At 44.6% G+C, this 20,918-nt stretch overlaps 1 long non-coding RNA gene across 2 annotated transcripts; it reads left to right on the top strand.

Moving 5' to 3' along the window:
- The first annotated feature begins 2,541 nt into the window (after nt 1-2,541).
- LOC139565841 (uncharacterized) lies at nt 2,542-4,899 on the top strand. Of its 2 annotated transcripts, XR_011672985.1 has the most exons (6): nt 2,542-2,709; nt 2,836-3,026; nt 3,219-3,999; nt 4,100-4,180; nt 4,400-4,536; nt 4,703-4,899. It is a non-coding gene; the product is annotated as an uncharacterized lncRNA (long non-coding RNA). The 2 variants fall into 2 exon arrangements; XR_011672984.1 differs by having other exon boundaries at nt 2,542-3,026.
- The last annotated feature ends 16,019 nt before the right edge of the window (nt 4,900-20,918 follow it).

Genomic DNA, 20,918 nt, shown 5'->3' with positions numbered 1-20,918 from the left:
TATATCTTTTTTAACTGTAACATGGTTATGGCCATGTTATGAACCAAGCTAAACATTGAAGAAGACTGTTCAGCTGAAAAGTATGTGTATGCTATCCTAATGCAGTAAAAAATATTATTTATATATAATGAAGTAAGCTTTATGCAACATCTTTTAGACTGCAGACCCATTACAATTTTTTGGGCTTATCTGGATTCACAGGTTTTACGCACCAACAATACTTTTTGGAGAGCACTATGGTCCTCTTTTGATATGGCCTTGTTATGATTATGTGCAAATGATTGATATGACTTTTTGCCTCAGTCCCAAGCTGTTGTTATTTTGGAATTAGAGGATTTTAGCTGCTCTAGCCTGCAGGGAAGATGTCAGACTAGATGTGAGACATGGGGCCTCAGGCTTTCTACACATCCCCCAGATCTACACATTCCAGCTCTTCAATGGCTACAAAGAAAGGCGAGTGCCTAATCTGTGTCCTGTTTGCGACATAGTCCACCGCTGCTAGAACAGACTTTCCATTGACATACTGTTGCCTACAATATTTCTCACTCTTCCACAGCCTACAGATGACAGGTTCAGGGTGGCGGCCATTTTGCATGGAAAACTCCTCTCCTTCTCTGTGTCCAGTTGCTATTGTTTCCGGATGGTGATAGAACTGGTCTAGCTCTCCTGGTGGTCACACATCAAGGCAGGGGTGAGTCCATGCCCCATGCTCCTGGTAGAGCCCACTAGAGCCCTCATTGATGAGAAACTGCAGATTGTGGTGAAGAACGTTTTTCCCCAAAAAGGAGATCACCCTTCGTTCCTTTCAGCGCTCTGATGGGAGGCGTTCGGCCATTATGCCAGTGATGAAACGGGGATGGTCAAAGGTAAGAACAGGTATGATTTTGGGCTTGTGTTCCTACTTTGCCAGGTGTTACTATCTACAGTGAGGGAAAAAAGTATTTGATCCCCTGCTGATTTTGTACGTTTGCCCACTGACAAAGAAATTATCAGTCTATAATTTTAATGGTAGGTTTATTTGAACAGTGAGAGACAGAATAACAACAAAAATATCCAGAAATGCATGTCAAAAATGTTATAAATTGATTTGCATTTTAATGAGGGAAATAAGTATTTGACCCCTTCTCAATCAAAAAGATTTCTGGCTCCCAGGTGTCTTTCATACAGGTAACGAACGGAGATTAGGAGCACACTCTTAAAGGGAGTGCTCCTAATCTCAGTTTCTTACCTGTATAAAAGATACCTGTCCACAGAAGCAATCAATCAATCAGATTCCAAACTCTCCACCATGGCCAAGACCAAAGAGCTCTCCAAGGATGTCAGGGACAAGATTGTAGACCTACACAAGGCTGGAATGGGCTACAAGACCATCGCCAAGCAGCTTGGTGAGAAGGTGACAACAGTTTCTGTGATTATTCGCAAATGGAAGAAACACAAAAGAACTGTCAATCTCCCTCAGCCTGGGGCTCCATGCAAGATCTCACCTCGTGGAGTTGCAATGATCATGAGAACGGTGAGGAATCAGCCCAGAACTACACAGGAGGATCTTGTCAATGATCTCAAGGCAGCTGGGACCATAGTCATCAAGAAAACAATTGGTAACACACTATGCCGTGAAGGACTGAAATCCTGCAGCGCCCGCAAGGTCCCCCTGCTCAAGAAAGCACATATACATGCCCGTCTGAAGTTTGCCAATGAACATCTGAATGATTCAGAGGACAACTGGGTGAACGTGTTGTGGTCAGATGAGACCAAAATGGAGTTCTTTGGCATCAACCCAACTTGCCGTGTTTGGAGGAGGAGGAATGCTGCCTATGACCCCAAGAAACCATCCCCACCGTCAAACATGGAGGTGGAAACATTATGCTTTGGGGGTGTTTTTCTGCTAAAGGGACAGGACAACTTCACCGCATCAAAGGGACGATGGACGGGGCCATGTACCGTCAAATCTTGGGTGAAAACCTCCTTCCCTCAGCCAGGGTATTGAAAATGGGTCGTGGATGGGTATTCCAGCATGACAATGGTCCAAAACACACGGCCAAGGCAACAAAGGAGTGGCTCAAGAAGAAGCACATTAAGGTCCTGGAGTGGCCTAGCCAGTCTCCAGACCTTAATCCCATAGAAAATCTGTGGAGGGAGCTGAAGGTTCGAGTTGCCAAACGTCAGCCTCGAAACCTTAATGACTTGAAGAAGATCTGCAAAGAGGAGTGGGACAAAATCCCTCCTGAGATGTGTGCAAACCTGGTGGCCAACTACAAGAAACGTCTGACCTCTGTGATTGCCAACAAGGGTTTTGCCACCAAGTACTAAGTCATGTTTTGCAGAGGGGTCAAATACTTATTTCCCTCATTAAAATGCAAATCAATTCATAACATTTTTGACATGCGTTTTTCTGGATTTTTTTGTTGATATTCTGTCTCTCACTGTTCAAATAAACCTACCATTAAAATTATAGACTGATAATTTCTTTGTCAGTGGGCAAACGTACAAAATCAGCAGGGGATCAAATACTTTTTTCCCTTACTGTATGTTTGTACTCGTTTATCAACTGTACAAATTGCTATAGTAAAGCAACTGAGTTGTGTTATTGTCCTGTACCGTGTGTGAAGTTGCCGAGGACATCCGTTTCAGCGGTTCTTATGTGGGCTTAGAGTCCATGGGCTTACTGTGGATCATGAGGCCAGTGTCTGGCAGTGAAACATGACCCAGGTACACACACACACACACACACACACACCAAATGACATTAAGATATGCCTCTGCTCCTGTATGAATTCTGAATTATTTTCAGTTAGCTCTCCCTACATAGTTGACTGTTTTTTTTCTCCCTGTCAGGTTGAGGAAGAAGGATATCTGTACTCCACTGCTGGTCCAGATCTCTGTGTACAGTGGCCACATCAGCCAGGACTTCAGTGAGCAGGCTGCTTTAGCCTGTACAGTCGTAGAGCGCTGGTGTATGGCCCCCGTAGTCCAAAAGATAGACAACAACAAGGACGGAATCCAGGGAACCCTTTTTATACCAGCAGGTGACTAAACAAGATATTTCGTATGCGATTACATATCCTAAAGCGCATTACGGTATATCATTCGACCAGAATGTTCTTGAAGTGTGACCAGAATGACCTTGAAGTGTGACGGACCGTTAGATAATGGATGCAAGTGTAACAGATATGTGTACTATACTATACTATATTACTGTATATGTTTTCCTCTATAAGGTCCTGGACCATTCCCTGCTGTGCTGGAGCTAGCTGGGGGAGGAGGGGGGCTGTTTGAGCATCACTCCTCCCTGTTAGCATCCCAAAGCTACGTCTCCTTAGTGTTGCAGTACCCCACGGACTTCTCTACAACAGTTGCCATAGGATGCAAGTACTTTGAGGTATTTGTACATTTCATTGTGGAAAAAGATGCAACAGGCCTGAAGTGTGTGTGCTCTGGAGTTTGTTGTGAACCTGCCGCCCCTACTTCAGACAGCCTTCACTATGCTGAGACCATCCCCAGGTGGCCAGTGATAGAGTGGCTATAGTTGGCTTCTCACTGGGAATCCTTATCCCTGGCCGTTTACTCTGATGTTATTAACGTGAGTATTCCACACCTTCCTCTTTGAATTTGACTTGTTTGATTGATAACCAGTTAATTAGTGAACGCATATACTGTAAACAATTATTTTACAGGTGCTCTGTAGACACACCCCTCTCCTATTTGCCAACATATTTTTGGATAATTCCCCTCTTTTCCAGCCCACATGTATGGTGTGTATATGTGGCAGCCATGTTTTCCCTTTCAGATTGTCCTTTGTGTCAATAGCTGACAGGTACAACACGTGAGTGTGTTTTAACCTATTCCAAAGCAATAGTAAATGACATTTGGAATGCACTGAAATTATAGTTTTTTGCTCAAATCCCTAGAAATATGCACAAGATGCACTTTGATGAGAACAACCATTTGATCTGGAGAGACATGATCCAGCCCATCACTGAGAGTGGCCCTAAAGTAGAGGTGATGACATCTTTCAGACTGCATTGTATGCACACTATACTGTATGTATTTGTACAGTGAGGAACTGACATGTGTTTGGACCTATTTTTTGACCCCATAGGTCAGGAGGTTAAAGTGTCCATTACTGATGGTCATTGGAGAAGCTGACCAGAACTGTACCACTGCAGAATCTGTCCAGGATGTAAGTACTGTACATTTTAGTTATTTAGTAGACATTTGTCCAGAGCAACATACATGAGCAATTAGGGTTAGTCACTTCGGGGATTCAAACCAGCAACCTTTCAGTTAATGGCACCACACTTTTAACCACTAGGCTTGACCACTACTTGATAATGCATACAAGTTGACACACTAAAAGGCCTATCCCAGATATCACCTGACCTCTGACCTCTATGCACAGATGCACAGTACAGTATGTTGGAGAGGGCAGGGAACCTGTGTCTTACCCTGGGGCTGGTCACCTGATCAAACCTTTCTACACTCCTCACTTCTGCTCCAGCACCTTCCTTAGGCTTTACACCAAGAACAGGGGCAAAGGTGAGGGATTTTACAGAGCATCTCTCATCTGCTCTGACTTACTGTACGGCTAGATCAAGGACCCAGTCGATAGTATCACTAGACATTACACATTACAAGTCTCTGAAAGGGATTGTTTTCCATTAGTATTTTTACCCTACTGTAAAACTGTGATGTGTTGTTGCAGTGATCATGTTGTGGGGAGGGAAGTCCAAATGGAGGAGGATCCTGGAGTTCCTTCAGAAGAACCTGTACCAAAGATAGGACCCCTCTGTCCCCTCAGAGCTGTGAGATCCTCCTGGACTAACTCCATTATAGTTGTAGCTTCTCTAGCTTCATTATCTGTCAGGGCCCTATTCTTGAAATTAAAGAGAGATAATATTGGTTGGATTTGTTTTTACTCACCAGGTGGCAGCATTGTACAGTCTCTTAAATGACTTGTAGTTGTCATACTAGTCAATGTCCTGACAATTACAAGGAGGAAGAAGAGGAGATGGTCGACATCCGCCTTTCATCAAAGTCCTTATGGGGAACCCTTTCTGTTTAAAGACCTTGGGTCAGACCTTGGCTGCTCGGTCACGGTTGAGTTGCGGTCTTCTAGCCAGCCTGGTTTGGATTCCAAACTCCTGTGAGGTAACATGAAGTGTTATTGATATCAGCTGAGTTGGAGAGAATGAACACCGCTGCCTTTTAACTCTGATCAACTGCATACTTTTTTATTTTTGAGATGTCACCCATATATTCTCACTTCAGACTCCATTCTGGCAAAGGGGACCGATGGCCTAAACATCTCCATGTGTTGCTCATATATTAAACCAATAACCTGGTCCCAGATCTGTTTGTGCTGTGTTGCTCCTATGGTCATTGTCGTCCCAAACATCGTCATGCACAAACAGATCTGGGACTACGTAGGCTACTAAACCAATGCCTTTTCTAGTGATGAAGGATAAATTCCAATCTGGCAACCCTCCGTGCCATTAATCTAAGGCCTTGTCTAGTGATGAAGGAAAAATACCCAATCTGGCAACCCGCCGTGCTGTTAAACCTTTACAGACTCAGCAGCCTTGTGGTGTGACTTGGCATCCCCCCCTTCCCCCCTATTATTATGAGGAGGAAGTAATCCAGCGCCTGTATCCCATGCATCAGACACACTCTCCGGCCCCGCCATGGAAAACATTCCACTGGCAGCCCCTCAGCACGGCCAAAATGGGCCAAATTCCTACTTTTGAAACTCCATTGAAAGAATATGTTCATGTTGTGAGCCGAAAAAAGGGGAATAATAGATTAAAGCGATTTTAAAAGAAAACATTTGCATTAATCATTGTCACACATGGCGGCGGTAGAGAAGAGGACGGAGGGGAGGGGTTTAGAGACACAGTCAGAAACTCCAGATGTTATGTTCAGATGTTCTGATTTATGAGCTATAGAGCCAGGCACAGTGTGATGCTATTACCCAGATAATGATGCCACCTAGTGACCATGGCAATGTACAAATCCTGTAACTCTCTGGTTAGGGTCCATGCCATGTTAAAGTGGGCAGCCCACAGAACACTAGATCTAGAATCCCTACTCCCCAGGGGCTGATAGTGAGGTAGGATTTTAGAAATGTGACCCACCCACTTTTAGTACAGAGGTGGAAGGGAGGGTTGAAATATTTCCCTGTCCATCCATAGAGTTTTGACAGACTGATATAGCATGTATAATGGTTAGGGAGCCTGGCTTTGACAGTGAGAGGGGAGAGTGGGGATGGTGCCAACAGCGTGTGCGTCTGCGCTCACGTGCTTGTGTGTGTGTTTGTTTCCTATGTGTTAGTCAGGGAATGGGATACCTCAGTGTATCCAACAGCCAATTACACAGTATAAGGAGGGTAGAGTCCAACCCATAACAACCTACATTAACAGCCTGCATGAGCTCATTAGATCAGCCTGAAATTAAATAAACACACTACCACTACTTTGAATCATGTCACCAAGAACAGTTAAAACTACGTCTCAAAACAGATCAAATAAATAAAAGCTGTTTAGTACATTTACGTATGCCATGCGTTCATTTGATTGGGTTAATATATGCGTTTGTCGCTGTTTTTGCCCTCAAAGGTGAGTTTCACAGCATAGACTGTCAATCTACTTCTTGCCAAGCACTTGCCCGCTTTGATGTGGTTTCTTGGGGAAGGCTTCTCCTCCAAAACCCCATAATGCTCAGTAACCGAAGCAGCCACATTTATCACAGCTCTTGGAATTTTGGCATTCTGCTCCATGTTCCCACAAAATTAATTTGTTGTGCATAGCACCCCTGACACAGTCGATAAGCGATGGGAGATAGTTGTCAAGGAGGGAGTGATGAGGCTTAGGCATGAGGTGGTTCTCTCTTACTCCCCCATACAGCTCTTATCTAGTATTGTTATGTAGAGGTGCTTAGTTCTCATGATAGTTCTGGTATTGTTACGTAGGGCTGCTGGGTTCTCATGAGAGTTCTGGTAGTGTTGTGTAGAGGTGCTGGGTTCTCATGAGAGTTCTGGTATTGTTGTGTAGAGGTGCTGGGTTCTCATGATAGTTCTGGTAGTGTTGTGTAGAGGTGCTTGGTTCTCATGATAGTTCTGGTATTGTTGTGTAGAGGTGCTGGGTTCTCATGAGAGTTCTGGTACTGTTGTGTAGAGGTGCTGGGTTCTCATGATAGTTCTGGTATTGTTGTGGAGAGGTGCTGGGTTCTCATGATAGTTCTGGTATTGTTGTGTAGAGGTGCTGGGTTCTCATGGGACGTCTGATATGCTCTGTTTCAACACAACCCTCTGCAAGGGCCTTTAACTAAATTTGTCCCGGTGTAATCCTACAACAGGTGCTGGCTTCCCAACTTCCCAAGGGAAAATGTTCATCCAGTGTGTGTGTGTGTGTGTGTGTGTGTGTGTGTGTGTGTGTGTGTGTGTGTGTGTGTGTGTGTGTGTGCGTGTGCGTGTGCGTGCGCTTGCGTGCGTGTCATTTAATAATTTTTGTTCCCCATGTTATGTTTCTCAGTTTAGTTAGAAAAGCAATGGTAGATACAGTAGTCGCAATAGATCCATGATAGTTATAATGCCAATATGATACTGATGAGATCAATTTGTTTCAGACCATTTCTGTCGATCCATCTGAAATTTGATATGAGCATTTACATATTTATACTGAACAAAGGTATAATTGCTACATGCAACAATTTCTGTGATTTTACTGAGTTACAGTTCATATGAGGAAATCAGTCAATTGAAATAAATACATTATGTCCTAATCTATGATGCCCTAATCTATGGATTTCACATGACTGGGAATACAGATATGCATCTGTTGGTCACAGATACATTTTTAAAAAGTATCTAGTTTGACCGCCATTTGCTTCATGCAGCGCGACACATCTCTTTTTCATAGAGTTCATCAGGCTGTTGATTGTGGCCTGTGGAATGTTGTCCCTCTCCTCTACAATGGCTGTGCGAAGTTGCTGGATATTGGCGGGAACTTGAACACGCTGTCATACACGTCAATCCAGAGCATCAATTGGTGACAGGTCTGGTGAATAGGCAGGCCATGGAAGAATTGGGACATTTTCAGCTTCTAGGAATTCTGTACAGATCCTTGCGACATGGGGCCGTGCAGTATCATGCTGAAACACGAGGTGACGGTTTAGGATGAATGGCACGATAATGGGCCTCCGGATCTTGTCACAGTAGCTTTCAAATTGTCATCAATAAAATGCAATTGTGTTCGTTATGCCTGCCCATACTATAACCCCACCGCCACCGTGGGGCACTCTGTTCACAACGTTGACATCAGCATACTGCTCGCCCACACAATGCCATATAGGTGGTCTGCTGTTGTGTGGCCGGTCATACTTACTGCCAAATTCTCTAAAACAACATCGGAGGTGGCTTATGGTAGAGAAATGAACATGAAATTCTCTGGCAACAGCTCCCTCAAAACTTGAAACATCTGTGGCATTGTGCTGTATGACAAAACTACACATTTTAGAGTGGCCTTTTATTGTCCCCAGTACAAGGTGCACATGTGTAATGATGTTTAATCAGCTTCTTGATGCTGTTTAATCAGCTTCTTGATATACCACACCTGTCAGGTGGATGGATTATCTTGGCATAGGAGAAATGCTCACTAACAGGGATGTAAACAAATTTGCGCAAAACATTTGAGAGAAATAAGCTTTTTGTGAGTATGGAACATGTCTGGGATCTTTTATTTTAGCTCATTGAACATGGGACCAACACTTTACATGTTGTGTTTATATTTTTGTTCAGTGTACTTTTTTCTTTGGATCATGTGGTTGAACTACTTGGGTACCCCCAACTAAGAATTCAGGCAACACTAAATCTAGGTCATATCTAGAAAAGATTCCCTTGTGGTAACGGTTGGAATTTGCGGATACTGGATGCCTGCTGGGTCTGTTTTTGTTACACCTCAGCATTTGATTGGTCCAATAAACATGGGATCACAGGTGTTTTACAGGTACTGATTGACTTCCACAAGGCTGGAGAGGAGACCATGAACAGCTCAGACGTGGTTGCTTCAGATATAGTTGCTTACATGTGAATCACTCCATTTCTTTCATCAGGTAAAGATAATCTTTCACAAAACTGATCCTCCTGAAGAGCTATGTCAGCTCACACAAGCCCTGGCAGGGGCCCAAATGAGAGCGGAGCACGCTGCAGTTAAATCACATCTGAACTCATCACTGTCACTGTAATGTAGGCTGTGACAAACAGCATTTTCCATCTCATATCCAGCATTCGTTTTTTTGCGTCGTCGTCATTTATTTGATGACACATGGGATTGATGCAGGCAATATAAACAGAAAAAGGAATGTTTCAAGCAGGGCTCGTTCTAATTTAAATGTGTTCCAGATGAGTCAGAGTTCTCAATCACATTGTGCGTGTCAAGGTGTGTTTTGGGGGGGGGTCAGAGGGTGTGTTGGGGGGGTCAAGGTGTGTGTTGGGGGGGTCAAGGGGTGTGTTGGGGGGGTCAGGGGGTGTGTTGGGGGGTCAGGGGGTGTGTTGGGGGGATCAGGGGGTGTGTTGGGGGGGTCAGGGGGTGTGTTGGGGGGTCAGGGGGTGTGTTGGGGGGGGTCAAGGCGTGTTGGGGGGGTCAAGGCGTGTTGGGGGGGGTTGGGTGTGTTGGGGGGGTCAGAGGGTGTGTTGGGGGGTCAAGGCGTGTTGGGGGGGGTTGGGTGTGTTGGTGGGTCAAGGCATGTGTTGGAGGGGTCGGGGGGGTGTTGGGTGATCGGGGGGGTGTTGTTGGGGACAGGGGCTGAGTTCGGGGGGGGTTGGGGAGTGTATTGGAGGGGTCAGGGGGTGTATTGGGGGTCAGGGGGTGTGTTGGGGGGTCAGGGGGTGAGTGCCGGTGGCTGTATCCCTCAGGGAGTCTTTAGCTGCACTCTCTGGTGAGGGTCTGTTGACTCTGTCAAATAGCTGTTGGCATGGCCCACTGATTAAACGGTAGAAGAAAAGAAGGAAGGAGAAGAGGGGGTCAGGGGGACCCAGAGGCCCCTGATCACTTTGGCATGAGGCCGACCGAGACCTACAACCATTCAGCCCGCCAGGGACGTTTTTGCTACTGAAAAAGATCAAATCTGTGTTCTTACTGGACAAGTTTGGTAGTATACCTCCACGTTTCTCTCTACACCAAAATGTTTTCTCTACTGAACACCACCCAGCAGTTAATGCCAGAGGAGCAACAGCCTTATCACGCGCCCACACTGCCCCTTACTGCCCAGTCCCCACAATAGACTCAGTGTATTAGCTATGTGGTTACAGCAGTCTGTTTTTAATAGACTCTCTCACTTTGGACATTGTGCAAATGTATCTGCCATCACAGGCTTGGGTTTCTCTCCCCTTGTTGCTTGGCATCTTTGTGGAGGCGGTTATCACACAATTGATTTTTCTATTGGTTGTCGTCCAAAGTAAACAACTGGCTCCATGAGGTGTGCTGACTGGTGGAAAACACCTTGAGAATAAACACTGCACTTTCCTGCGCTGAGGTTTAAGGCCAATGGTTACTGACCCAGAAACAGACGGTTGGACTGAAACAGTCAAACACTTGACTGTAAATGAACTCCAAACTGTTTAGGTCCTTGGCAGATTTCCATCCTAGCATTTTCTCTGTTTATTTAAGAAATAATCATTAAAGGGGTAATCCGCAGTTGAAACAATAACAAAGCATAATCCCCGCCCATGTTTCGGTAATACATTTAGCTGTGAGATAGGGCTGGAGAAATGTAACCACTCTCAAATTCATAGACAGAGCTATGGATGCAAGGACTGACCGTTCATGATATAGAAATTACAGTTTTAACTTTGTTTTGATGCTGTATAGTGTTTGTTTACATTTACTTTGTTTACAAACATTGGAGTAACTAAGCTCATGAGGCATTTATAAGTTATGTTCTTCAAGAATCAATTAATTCATCATTAATGTATACGTCCAAAAATGAATGTATCAGCTGCAGACTGTCCCTTTAAGTGACTATAGTATCTGTGGTCAGCAGGCTCTGTTTTCTCTGTAGCCATCTTCGTATGGTTTTAATGTGCATCGTGCTGTCAACACATACAGGAAACCCAGTGTTAGGCCTCGACGTACGGGGAATTAAAGTGCGTCAGTGTGCACATACAGTACCTGTGTGCTTGCGTGCGTGTGCACGTTCGCGCATTCGTCTTTGTGTGTGTTCCCCTCAGATGCGCTCCAACCCACCCCTGAGCTGCCAGTCACCAGAGGCAGCAGAGCCATTATGTGTGTGTATGTGTTCAGTGTGAAACTAGCTGTGAAGACGTGTGTGGCCCTCGGGGAGCCAACCTGACCCTGTGAGCCGTTTAGTCAAACTGCTTATCCTTCCATTTCAACACGCCATCTGATTTGTATTTCAGGGGAATGTCCACCTACAGTATGATGGACCTTAGGGGTATGACAGTCTCCACTTGATGACCTCATCAGTAAGAGACACATGTAACATAACCTCCCTAGATCATCCCTTAGTCGTCACCGCTGGGTGGTGGTGCCTTATGGGAGTGGTGCCTTATGGGAGTTTTTAGCGGTATCCATCTGACAGACATTGTTTGGCCAAACACACCCCAGGCTTTATTCCACAATGGGGAAAGTATGTTTACTTGGATCAGAGGGTAGAAAGTAAAAAGCTGTTGGCTTGGTGAATCCCTCTATCCCCTCCTTTCTTGTTAATGGTGTTTTTCAGGGGAACAGATGTGTTGACTGAGTCACATAAGGACTCTGCAGATGCTCTGGGTTGAGGAGTTGAAGCATTCGTGTCCTGGAGAATACATCACACACAGTAGGAGGGATATAATGTGGTGATCAATGTGTCCACATGAGGATTCATGTAGAGAGAGATAGAGAGAGAGAATATAAAAGGAAATGGGGATACCTAGTCAGTTGTGCAACTGAATGCCTTCAATTGAATGTGCCAATGTGTCAACTGAAATGTGTCTTCTGCATTTAACCCAACCCCTCCGAATCAGAGAGAGAGAGATACAGTGCATTCGGAAAGTATTCAGACTCCTTGACTTTGTCCACATTTTGTTACGTTACAGCCTTATTCTAAAATGGATTAAATAAATACAAATCCTTAGCAATCTACACACAATACCCCATAATAAAAAACAGAAATACCTTATTTACATAACTATTCAGACCCTTTGCTATGAGACTCGAAATTGAGCTCAGGTGCATTCTGTTTCCATTGATCATCCTTGAGATGCTTCTACAACTTGATTGGAGTCCACCTGGGGTAAATTCAATTGATTGGACATGATTTGGAAAGGCACACAACTGTCTATAAAATATCCCACAGTTGACAGTGCATGTCACAGCAAAAACCAAGCCATGAGGTCGAAGGAATTGTCGCTAGAGCTCCGAGACAGGATTATGTCGAGGCACAGATCAGGGGAAGGGTACAAAAACAGCATTGAATTTCTCCAAGAACACAATGGCTTCCATCATTCTTAAATGGAAGAAGTTTGGAAACACTAAGACTCTTCCTAGAGCTGGCCACCCGGCCAAACTGAGCCATCGGGGGAGAAGGGCCTTGGTCAGGGAGGTGACCAAGGACTCAATGGTCACTCTGGCAGAGCTCTAGAGTTCGGAGAACCTTCCAGAAGGACAACCATCTCTGCAGCATCTCAGGCTTTTATGATAGAGTGGCCAGACGGAAGCAACTCCTCAGTAAAACGCACACGACAGCCCGCTTGGAATTTGCCAAAAGTCACCTAAAGACTCTCAGACCATGAGAAACAAGATTCTCTGGTCTGACGAAACCAATATTGAACTCTTTGGCCTGAATGCCAAGTGTCACATCTGGAGGAAACCTAGCACCATCCCTACGGTGAAGCATGGTGGTGGCAGCATCATGCTTTGGGGATGTTTTTCAGCGTCAGGGACTGGGAGACTAGTCAGGATCGAGGGAAAGATGAACGGAGTAACGTACAGAGAGAGATCCTTGATGATAACCTGCTCCATAGTGCTCAGGACCTCAGACTGGGGCAAAGGTCCACCTTCCAACAGAACAACGACCCTAAGCACACAGCCAAGACAATGCAGGAGTGGCTTCGGGACAAGTCTCTGAATGTCCTTGAGTGGCCCAGCCAGAGCCCTGACTCGAACCCGATCCAACATCTCTAGAGACCTGAAAATAGCTGTGCAGTGACGCTGCCCACCCAACCTGACAGAGCTTGATAGGATTTGCAGAGAAGAATGGGAGAAACTCCCCAAATACAGGTGTGCCAAGCTTGTAGCGTCATACCCAAGAAGACTCGGGGCTGTAGTCACTGCCAAAGGTACTTCAACAAAGTATTGAGTAAAGGGTCTGAATACTTATGTAAATGGGATTTTTTTATATTTATTTATTATAACTTCACAAAATGTTTGAAAAACCTGTTTTTGCTTTGTCATTATTGGGTATTGTGTGTAGATTGATGAGAAAAAAACACAATTTAATCCATTTTAGAATAAGGCTGTAACGTAACAATAAGTTGGAAAAAGTCAAGGGGTCTGAATACTTTCCGAAGACACTGTATATCTTGGCATCACTGACAGACTTTACAGTTATGATCATGTTTGCTCCTATCTGTTAAATAGGCCTATGATTGATGTGTAGTCAACTAAGGTACGCATATAGCTCTAGGAATGAGCTTTTACTGTTCCTCATCCCACTGATATATATGTCGGCGACATAGTGTTTGTCCATATGCACAAAGCTTCAGGCTGACCTTTGTGATTCCCTCCCAATACAGCCGACTTGTAGTTTACCCAGGAAATCCTTGTCTGGTTAGGGTGCCAAGATTGCCCAGAGAGAGGTTATCTAGCGAACATCTGCTCTTTGTCCTGAGCGTTGGCTTTGGTTCTCCTGCAGCGTGTTCAGTCTCATAGTCCAGACATGGAATCAGCATGGAACCCTAAACACATCATGATTAGATAAGAGGCTTTCTCTTTATCACATTCAAGTCTTTGCTTTACAGCTTTGCGGTGACTCTCAAGGACATGTATGCTGATTATGCGGAACAGTAAATGTGTTCATTAATCTGGTCCAGTATATGGCTTGAAGCGTGGTGTCCTGACCCAGTGACGGCTCCATAAATAAGTCCATGAGTCCATTAATGCAGTCGGTACTGCCTGACATGGAGCCATTCATCTAGAAACACCGAGAATCAAAACTCACTGTTACTCCTTACAAAACGCTAACTCATTAAAACAGTAATAACAGGTTCTAGTGTACATGACTCAACACACGCCATGCAGGGAACCTCTCATACATTTGCAGATGCAGCAATGGAAGAAGTGACCGCTGGCGCAGCGCCGGACACATGGCAGATGAACCTTGGTCCTCTCTGGGGCTGTAATGAGGAAGAGGGCCCATAGCGTGCTGGAGGAATATGAACCACAGGTTAATGTTGACAGAATCAATCAGAGCCTAAGTAGAATTACCTAAGCCTGTCCCGCCCGGGTCCCCAGGTCATCCATTCACATAATTAGCAAAGTACTATTCATCTACAGAGGGAGAGGGGCTTGGATACAGCTCCCTCAGCGCTCTGAGGCTGGGCCAATTAAATAGCTGGTATTAATACAGCCATGTACACACACACACACACACACACACACACACACACACACACACACACACACACACACACACACACACACACACACACTTCTGGGATTAGAATACAGGGGTGGGCATCCCATCGGCCCCTGTGGATTGGGCCTTATTGATCTGGCCTGAAGTCATCCCCTTTAAAACATGAGGGACTCAATAGGGCAGTCACACTGTTGGAGTAATATAACTGATTGGTACTGTTAGGTCAGAGACCTGGGTGCAATTCAATTGTTGGACGTGGTAGTAAAAGAACGAGCAGCATACTCAAAATATGCCTCTTCAATTGAGTGAACGTGAATGGGAAGACTAGGGGGTAAGGATGGCTTGATTGAAAGGAAAAAAGCTCCCGGCACACTGCACTTTCATAGTGTCACTTGTTTATTTTGTGCCAACGTTTCACCTTCACACCCGTAGCTTGTGGTGGGAGAACGGTCTGTGAGTGTGAGGGTGTTCTTGTTTGTTTTCTATTTCCAATATGTATGTCTTATCGTCACCTTGCTCCCAGCCTTGCCTCATGTTGTCCACATGTGTTTCGAATCCAGCCTGCTGACTGCCTGATGGTTTGGTGTAATGAGCATATATCTTATGATGCAGAGATGGCCTTAACACTGCAGCAACCCTCCCTCAGAGAATGAGCTCATATCTAAGCTTCCAACATGAAGAAGAAAACAAGCAATCTGTAAGTGATTCCAGGATATGGTCAGGAAGATATTGCAATCAGCGGGCTGTACGGAAAGTCTAAGATCGCCAAGATGTACTGGTAAGAACGCTTATGGAAATTGTGAAAAGTTGCAAGTTGTCTAGCGATTTACAGTATATCCACATACTGTATCAGTAAATGAATGTGTATTTGATTGATGGTAACACTTATTGAATACCAGAAATTGTAGGACATTGTTATATGCAGTAAATACCTATGTACACCTACTACTTGTTATTGTCATACTTTACGGATGACATTTCAAAAAGCCTGGAATGAAAGGAATGGGTAGGTTTTAATTGGTCACTTTATTTAGCTGTATCTGCTTGATCAGTGGCTTTCAGGGAAGTTGTTTTGTTACTAAGCTATTTTTAAAATGCCCAGAATAAAATAGCTATAGGGCCGTTTTTCTTTCACTATGAGAGGAGACAAAGGCAAAGCCTTTCTAATTCAAAAAGTTAAGACTGGAATATGTTAAACCTAATCTGAAAAGACGTAACAATGGATAGACAAGAGAACTCACTTCCTGTTCAAAATGCAGACACCAATCAGAAGTAGTACTTCTGCAGAGAAACCTATCCACCCACCAATAATGCAGTTATTGATTAACATGTCTGAGGCTCAAATCAGTCTCTTTGCTGCTGATTGGTTTGCTCTTAGGGGACCTCCTGATTGAAATGTGGACCCAACATAAAAAAAGGTCTGCTGGCATAGACCGAAAGAGCTTCTGGAACGCAACTGGTAAGCGGAAATCAAGTGTCACTTTTCTCCTCTTTCCATTAATGCACTCGCTGCAGTTCCTTTTCACATGAGGAGGCGTGCGATCCTAGCATAGCCTTCGCCTGTTAAAAAAAACATTCATCAACAAAGTAACAATGAGGCTGATAGCAGGCCTTTAAAATGAATTAAACCTAATTGAATTCCACTGTGCTGATGACAGAATGCGTTCAGATCCTGATTTGTGGCTGTGATTGGTCATGCACGCCTGTTGACCCCTGGCCCCAGGAAGCATATAAAACAGCAGGATGTTTGCACAAGGCCAATTCATAAGTGCTGCGAGACACAGTGGCCAATATCCCCTCCCCTCCCTTCTCTGTGCTAGCCTGCCAGCCCACTCTAATCAGATAAATTTGTCTTTGTTTCTACCTAATTTATACAGCATGTGGAGGGAGGGACCACAATACACAGGGCCCCCTGCCTGCAGTTACTCATGGAGAATGAAGTCACTAGGTTAAATGAAAATGTATAGCTTTATTGATCATATGATTTCTAGATAAGGCACTCCTTGGTGAAGGGAAAGCATGGTCACAATGCAATTCCATTTGTTTTGATTAGGGAGTGGGTTACATTTTGTCATGTTTGGCTGGATGTTAGAGGTTAAAAGCATTATTCCTGGTGACTGGGGTTCCTGGAATGGTATCTGCTAGTAAACAAAACATCACTCTGAAGTGGAAAATCAGATCTAAAACATCAGATTTCTGGAAATAGTGAAACATTTGGCAACACACTTTTGTTCAGAATTGGGTCTTATTCGCTTTCAAATTCTACACCAGCTCCATAAAACCAATGATTATCCAATAATGCTCCAGATAGCGGACCGTAACATTGCCTGATAATATTGTGCAGATGATTTAGCCGTGGAAACATTGGTCGGGCCTTTGCTGAATCGTGTTTATCTCCCAGGAAGCGAGACATCTGGGTTGGGAAAGACTGAAGGCCACGGCAGATTGCAAATTGAATCCCTGACCTAGGCCTAGGGAACATGCTGACCTTCACCTACACTCTGTGTTCAGGCTTTCTACATCCACAGGTGAGTGGCTTTAGTGGGTATCTGGAGGGCGGTCTGGGGTAACCTTGAGTGGATGTAGGTTTGTAGGTCTACATAGCTCCATAGGGATGGATGAAATAGGGCTGGGTACATGGGGCTAGTTAGTTTGAGTTCATGGTGAGTGGTTGTTGGGGTTGCCGGTCCGTGGGGAGGGCCACGGTCACAGGCTCCACCGTGAGTCTCCCAAGGCAGCATTGGCATGGAAACTAACGTCATGCATCTGTGTTTAATGCCCAGACCGGGTAAGGGATATGGCTTGAACCCTGACCTCTAGAGAAATCCAGCCATTCGTCACGCATCGTTGATTCAGGGGGTGGCAGCTCCCAGCACATCTGTTCAGAGGCAGGCAGCATGTGGGGCCACTGGACCGAGGCTTCTGTGCATCCATAGCAGTCTGTTGGTGTATGGACATGGATGGCAGTTGGAGTTGTAAGCTCTGGGATAGCCTGACCCTCGTTGATTTATGTTGCCTATCCTGAGAGGTTTACCTTATCTAATGCAGTGGTTTTTCTTGAACTTTGAACTTTCTATGAAACTCAAACAGCTTTGCTTGAGTTGAAAGTCAGGCTAAACTCAACATGTATTTATATATTTTGATTAATTTGCTATCTAGATAGACATTTCAAATAACGTTGAGGTTGTTCATCTGTGGGCCATTCAGGTCTCCATCCATGTTGAAAGCTATTGTGAATTTGAGTCTTTGGGGAACGTGAGGCGTTTACATGTTCCAAGATGGATGGCACTTACTTTCCCTTGCTCTGAGACTTTGTGTACATTATACCTTATTGTTACCATTGACGTAGCGAGAGGCTTGGACTTCCACATACACAAACTGGGCTTAGACGTTGGGCTGCCAGACAGACCATTGACAGCTATTCTGTGTTGAATGGGTAGAGATGAACGATGGAGGCATATGTAGTGAATCAGGCCTTCTCTCCATTTCCTCAGCGGTCAGAAAGGTCATTCCTCTGATTGACACTTGGATTGTGACGGAGACTCAATCGGAAAAGCATGACCATTCCCAGTTGACGTTGACGTGATCTGCTCAGGGAAGAATGGCCATAGAATACTGATTGGCATCTGCTGCTTTGAGCAGAACGACTATTGAGCGATTCGACCCCGCCGTGACCCGATTGAAGAAGGAATGTCCCGTTGAGAATTTTTCTACATTGACACGAGTTGATAAAAATTCCGGCAGAGGATCCCAAATGAACAGCTGAAGATCCCGGTGATGATCCACATGATCCAAGATGACAGTCAAATTACAGGAGTCTAGATACAGAAGATAAAGCAGAACTAAAAACGCCCTAAAGGAACCTTCTGCCTTCACCCCCATGTTAAACTGTCAGCTACAGCCAAGTAGATTATGATGGATCGGTCTGTGTGGAATGTTGTTTTCTAATGGTTCTCTAGGCTCTGATTGGTTCTCTAGTAACTCATCAGCGTTCGTCTTTAGGGGTGTTCAGTGTCAAAGTAATCAGAGGTATTATCAAAAGCTTTTGACCCACCAACCAAATCATTAGCACATTGCTGATAGGAGAATTTAGTCAGTGGTTAAAGCAACAATCCCCGGAAAGACGGAAAGCTGCTTTTCATACCAGATTTTCAGCTTCCAACTTACCGGACGGGTCGGCACGAATACGGCTGCATTCTTTCAGAGGCTTCGGTTGTGTGTTTTTAAACTCCATCTGTAACCTCTGAGTAGGAAGAGTTAACAAGTCCTCCACCTGTCTAAAGGAAGGTCAAACTACGTCCTGTGTGTTCACTTGTTTTCTGTCCCAGTAGAAACTGTCGGCAGGGTCACATGAGTTCCAGACAGGAGCGCTCCATGTTAGATCCTGGGAACTGATACACTCAGGATTGAAGGAGAGTGTTTTCAGGTGTTCCTATTCCAGGAGTATGAGCCCAGCTGGCTGTGCTGTTCTGATCTGTTCATACTGTGGTATTTTACCTCCTTTGGCCACTTGCTTTGATATTGTTTCAATTTTCCACCACAAAGGCAGTAGAACTCTCCATCAGTACTAGAACTCTTCACCAGTAGCTCTTGTTGGCTTATGGGAGATGAGGAGAAATAAATGAACACAATATCAGTGATGTAAAATGAGGGATGAAATGTGATCAAATCCAGTAGAAGGCAGAAGTCATTGTAATGGAATTGAATGGTGCTTTATGGGAGGGTAATGACCCATAACCATGTACTTGACAAGCATAGAGGAAGCTATGATAATGGAAGAGAATGAGAAGCACTATACTATAGCTCTGGTCATGAGGTGAAACCTACTGTGGTATCTGCCTATCGGTCAGTCTTTCTGTCCCTCAGCCCCATGTCTCGTTCCCTCTCTGTGTCTCTCTCTGTGTCTCTCTCTCCCTCGCTCTCATCATTTGAATAACTTATTTAGTAGCTGCTAACATCCGCTGAGTAATGCTACACAGTCTGTGGCTTCTCAATGTGAATGGAGCACTTTGAGCAGCTGAAACATGGACAGAAAGAAATAGACTCGTCCATTCGCTATTATGAATCATTGGAGGAGGCTATTATTATAGTGTACATGGGACATTGGTCCTTTAAACTTGACCTTTTCCTGATAACTGTTATCATCATGACATAAGTTACCATGCATCTGTACTAGACCCATTGTCACCCTCCAAAATCCATGAAAGTGAAATGATATGCCATAGATCCCTGGATAGGAAGGTCAGAATTATCTCTGCTAGAAACTGTAACTGTACCCTTTATCACAGACCATGGCTAGACAAAACTACAGGAAGTGGTATAAATCTTAAAACTCAACTCCAATATGCTTTTCCTATTGAAGTTAATGCCTGCACTAGAGAGATGTAATTGAGAAGATAAAACCTGCGAGGGCGCGTATGATATTATTATACTGTACCCCCTGCTGAGGTGTCTGGCACTGTGACAGACAATATTGTTCAGTGGCAGGGGGTGAGGGGTGGGGTTCTCCAAACAGTTCACTGTGCTGTATACCAGACCTGGGTTCAGATACTATTTGAAATCTTTCAAATTCTTCTAGTGTTTGTTCTAGCCTGCCTGGAGTGCCAGATGGTCAGGGTTTGCACTATTGTGACTACTCTATTGGCCAGGAAAGCTCATTCAAGCCTAGCGGAAGTATTTACAAAGTATTTCAAGTAGTGTTTGAACTCAGGTGTGGTGTACACATGTCATAAACAACAGGAAGGCCTCATGCAGAGCCAGTCTAGGTCACAGACAACAGACGGACCAGTTGAGATTAAAGTTGACTTGTACAGTGCACCTCAGGGAAGGAAGAGGAGAGTAGTAGGAAGGTGGAGATAGTATAACAGTTGATTGATTCCCTAATCTAACTCTGGCCCTTCCTGTGGGACTTTCTGGGAGCTGGTACGTATGAGACTGTGTTGGCAGAACTAATGGTGAGAAGCAGGGCTATTATTAGACACCTGATGATGTCTGTCTTTCCTCGCACCCTGGCTGCCTTAGTCTTCATTGGGCGACATCGAGGGTATGCGATTCATAATAGAATTAGGTGTGGAGATATTATGAACAGTGTTCTGGGTTGAATTCAGTTTGTAGGATTCATGTAGTCTGGGGTCAAACAGACGTCAGCCAGAAGCTAGTTTAGAAGTCATCGTTCCTTTTGACACAGACTCGCTCTTATGAGTCTGTCTGGGTATTATGAGTCACTTAGTTAATGGAGTTCCTCGTCTCCTTTCCTTTCTCCGTAGGCTGTTATTTCTGGACCTTCCGTC

The sequence above is a fragment of the Salvelinus alpinus genome, chromosome 37 (assembly GCF_045679555.1).
Source record: "Salvelinus alpinus chromosome 37, SLU_Salpinus.1, whole genome shotgun sequence".
Lineage (NCBI taxonomy): Eukaryota > Metazoa > Chordata > Actinopteri > Salmoniformes > Salmonidae > Salvelinus > Salvelinus alpinus.
Note: the sequence above shows the minus strand (reverse complement) of the source record. Positions and strands in the feature narration are given on the sequence as shown.